Source organism: Mesocricetus auratus, unplaced genomic scaffold, assembly GCF_017639785.1.
Source record: "Mesocricetus auratus isolate SY011 unplaced genomic scaffold, BCM_Maur_2.0 Super-Scaffold_100010, whole genome shotgun sequence".
NCBI lineage: Eukaryota > Metazoa > Chordata > Mammalia > Rodentia > Cricetidae > Mesocricetus > Mesocricetus auratus.
The window spans coordinates 9919732-9924536 of NW_024429194.1; positions in this window are offsets into that span (position 1 = coordinate 9919732).

A 4805-nucleotide genomic window follows, 5' to 3' on the forward strand; every position below is an offset into this window, starting at 1 on the left:
TGAACAAACCGAGCAGAGCATGCTTGGGATGAAGCCCCCGAAGCCACTCGTCATTCTGCACGTGATTTGGGGACTAGCCCATTTTATTGCTTTGCTTTGTTTGCAAGACAGGGTCTTGCTATGCGGCTTCTGGTTCCCTGAAACTTGCAATGTAGACCAGGATGGCTTTGAACTTCTAGGAGATTGCCTCTTTTCCTTTCTGAGTGCTGGGGTTGTAAGTGTGCATGATTCTGCCCTGCCGGGAAAAACCTTCTTGAGATCAGCATTATCAGGTCACAAATACAACCTTCTTTGTTCATGATAATCCAGTTTCAAGGACATCATATATGTGCTTAGAGTTCAACAAGAGCACTGAAACGTTGTGCTGATTGTTTCCCACAGGCCAACTTTTATATGAAGCATTATTTGGTTATACATTTGCTTTGTATTTAAAAGCTATTTTAAGATTATTTGAAAGTTGGTTTTTTTTGTTCTTTTGGTGGGGGTGGGGGGTACAGGAGCTCATGTAGCCCAGCCTAGTTTTCTTAGAAGCTGAGGGTGACCTTGAATCTCTGCTAATTCTGCTTTCACTTGCTGAGTGCTAGTGTTATATATGTGCATAACTCTATCTGGTTTATGTGTCACTGGGAATTCATTCATGCCAGGCAAGTACTCTACCAACTGAGCCCCATCCATCTCTAAAAAATCAACTCAAACGCTTTGTAAGAACCAGTGATTCTCTGAGGCAATTACAGCACCTGGGAAATGAGCATAGGTCCTCTGCAAGAACAGCCAGTGCTCTTAACCATTGAGCCATCCTTCCATCCCCTTATCTGTTTTATAGTTTTGTTGTGTGTCGTTTCCCCCATTTTTGTCCATGATTGAATGACTTTTTTTTAACTTTCTGCATTTGTTTTTGTTAGTGCCAAATAGTAAAAATACATTTTGAAATTTTTGACCTTGTACTAATCAACTTTTTTTGTCTTCTCATATAATTTACCAAGCACATTATCATATCTCTGTATTTATTTCTATAGTGTCTAAAAAAGTCATTAAGACTGAGAAGAAACTTCTACCTACTCAGGTAGTTTAGAGGACTGGAGATGTAGCTTGTTTGGTAAAGGGCTTGCCAGCATGGGCTAAGCTCTGGGGTTGATGAAATAAACCTGGAGTGGTAGTGCACACTTGTAATCCCAACACTTGGAAGATGCAAGCAGAAGCATCAGAAGTTCAAGGCTACCCTCTGCCAGGTAGATAGCTGGAGGCCAGTCTGGGTTATCTGAACCCTATCTGAGAAAGGATACTTATATAGCAGGGGAAAACCCAACTTCCTCCCAGATTGTCTTATACCCTGATTCTAAGCATCATCCTGACTGACTCTGTCTTTTTCTGTTACCATAGTTTTTGAATACGGTAAGGCTTTTGCCTTCTTACTTACAAACACCAGATTTTAAAGCACTACAGAGCAAGTAGCTGGTACTCAGAGTTTCTGATTTCTTTTTGACAATGAAGGCGGAGCAAGCAGCATGAAACTTAATTCTCAATGGCCTTAGCTAGATGAATCTGTAGGTTAAAAGTAGTATAGGTCAACCATGCTGAATGCGGGGGAGGATGGTTAGCCTGCGTTCCTGTAGCACTATTATTCAGTACGTGGTTTCAGATTTTTTTAAAATCTTATTTTCAAGAGTTGTGAGATTACTTTCCCCTGTTAGACCTCTAAAACTTTTTAGGTCTTCTAATCTGTGTAATGGAATTACACTGCCAATGGCCAATTCTGATGTCAATTGCATCTCCATTTCGTTCATTCAGGTCCCGAAGCTTCCACTCTCAGGAGCTGACATCTTAAGTGCTGATGGCACCGGGTGAGTTCACTATGATTTGCTTGGGTGTGGAGGCTTCTTAACGCTGGCCCATTTTCAGGGGATGCAATGGATAACTTGAGTTTCATTTATTCAATGGCTGATCTGTTAATTAGTTTCTTTGCACTACTTGGAATTTGGGTGTGGATGTAGTTAAAAAAAACACACACACACAACCACTCAAGATGGGAAAGGAATGTAATGAAAACTACATTTACATGTTAAACTCATCTGGTTACTACTCCAGCTGGAATTCTGTTTGGAACCTCTCTAAGACTAACTACACAGAGACTCCATTAGCCTGTCTTTCTAAGACTCTGTTTGATTGGATGGGCAGCGTCCTTTGTCCCTGTGATTAGCTCATGTCTTCCCTCTGTGCTCCCGAGGTACCACTCCCAACGCTAACAGTGATCCTTTGTGTCTCTCGGCCACAGTCTTAACTGCTGTTCTCAAGTGCTGGATCATCACCAAGGGCGAAACTCTGAAAACTTTATGGAAATGCCGATGCTGGAAAAGCTCCAGAAGGAAGAACATAATAGGAATATGGTCTGAGCAGAATAAGAATACGGTCTTAAAATATCAAGGAGCTATTTGGCTTCATAATCACAGCTGTCATGCTTTCCTAAATTACCTGCTTCAGCTGAGTGGCTACTCTGGTGAGTGGTCCTGTGTGAACCGAGGGAAGGCCCTGGGAATAGTGACTTCTAAGGCAAAATTAAGTTCCCAGCCAGTCAGATGAAGACCTATGGTGAGTTATGTGCTTGCACATGTTTTGTTGGCAGCCTGACTCTGAGTACCTGTGGATGTGACCTTATGTGTAAACAGGATGTGTGAAGTTGGGTAAGTTAAGATGGTGCCTCTAACTGATTATCCAATACAAAGTTGTCAGCTCCGAAATCATATACACATAGACATAAAAAAACAGACCAAGCAGGCTGTATTCATACATACATACATACATACATCTATCTCACAATAATAGTTAACGAAAAGGGTGCCACCAATTTGAGAGAGACTGGAAGACATGGGAGAAGAGGGAGAGGGGAACTGGAGAAGTTGGAGGAAGGAGAGGGAGGGGGATCAGTGTAATTGCATATTAATTACAAGTGTATGATTTAAAAAGTTGAGATGACTGCAGACTTGATGGCCGTGGTCCCTAATCCAAGGCCTGATATAAAAGACAAGCATAGAGACAGACCCACAGAGGAGGAAACACTGGCCTTGATTGTCTGAAAACCAAGAAGAGCCTAGGGTCACAGGCATCACTGACACGGAAGAGCAGCTCCCCCTGGTACTCCTGAGATGCCATCCACCCACTGGCTTCTCAACTCGGGGCTTTCAGCCACCAAGATTGGGAGAAAAACCATTTCTGTTGTCTTATCTACCAACTTCAAGTTAATTAGTTACTGTAGCCCCAAGACGCCACGGGGAAAATGGAGGATGTTTTGATCATAAGGAATTTGACCTTACCCATTATATTGAGAACAGCCCCAACCACCCATAGGCTGTTGAATTTTGCAAATAGAATACCTCTTCATGTTTTCTCCTTTTTTTCCTTTATTATCTGGCAGACAGGAACACCATGGGTCCTCTCATGCCTTAGGCTAGCTGATTTACCTGGTACCTTTCCATTGACCTTTTTTGGAAACTGTTTTCTGGATGCAGGAATGTCTCTCTCCTTACTCAGCCCTGTATCTTCAGATGGTGCCATCACTTCCCCCCTCTTCTCCCCACTGTCTCTGTTAGAACTGGACTAGTGTTATGTTCTCTAGATTCTTGACATCTGCCAGCCAACATTTGATCACTGTGTAAATGACCATTACTGAATTAAGATATACAGTCATATAAGCAGCACACCTATTTTGTGGTGCCTCATCACCAGGCATGACTTTAGAACAGTAGAAAAAGCACGAAGTCAAGATTTGATGGTGGAAAGGACAGATAGTCTAGGCAAGTGCACCTGTCATAGCCTTAGGCATTATCACATAGTCAGCTGCCCACTCTCTCCTGTTTGTGAATCCTACTAGGAGGAGGTCAAACACCATCCCAAGGGCAAGATCCAGGAAGAAACACCCAGAAGCCTAACTACAGGATACCTCATAATTACCTTCCAAAGAGAGTAATAAGCAATTTAAGTAAGAGCTTAAATCCAGATCACAGTCTGAGCATGTTTTGATTTTACTTTCTCTGTGTAATTGGCCACTTTAACACAATATTCTTCTGCTCCAAGACTATTCCTTCTGTCATCCAACGATGTGAATGAAAGAACTCATGCATGTAACAAGACACTAGGCTCCCTGTTGCTATTACATTCTACATTTCTCTAATTTATCAAAGTCTCAAGCAGACGTTAGGAAACATTTTTGTTGAACATGGCTATATACACTAAATATAGGCAGTCTCTGACCTGAGATGGTTTGACTTGATTTTTCAGCTGCAGGATCACACAAAAGCCATGGATATTCAGTAGAGATCACACTCTGAATTGTGAAGTTTGATCTCTCCTCAACTTAGAAACATTTAGATATGCTCTTTGGATACTGGAAGGTAGCAGTCAGCCATTACTCCCATTTGATGACATGATCATCCCGGCACACAACTGTTACTCTACAGATTAACCTTGTTGCCAAGAAACAATGTTTGATAAATGGAATACATTAGTTGACTTTATTTTTTGAAATTGATGGCATTTTCAACTTAAGAGTATGTTTCTTGGGAAATAACCCCATCATATTTCAGGAGCATCTACATGTATAGATTATACTTGCACGTTACTAAGTAAATTGCTTGCTTATAATTATTTTATACTTTGAAGGAATTGTTGGCTTATTTGAATAAACAAATTGATGGACTCTTTCTGGCACTGAACAGACAGAACTCAATTCAAGGAGGAGATGCTCAATACTAATTGTGTATCCATCATGACTCCCTCTTACGCAGCTTTGCATTCCTTGAGTTACATTTTCT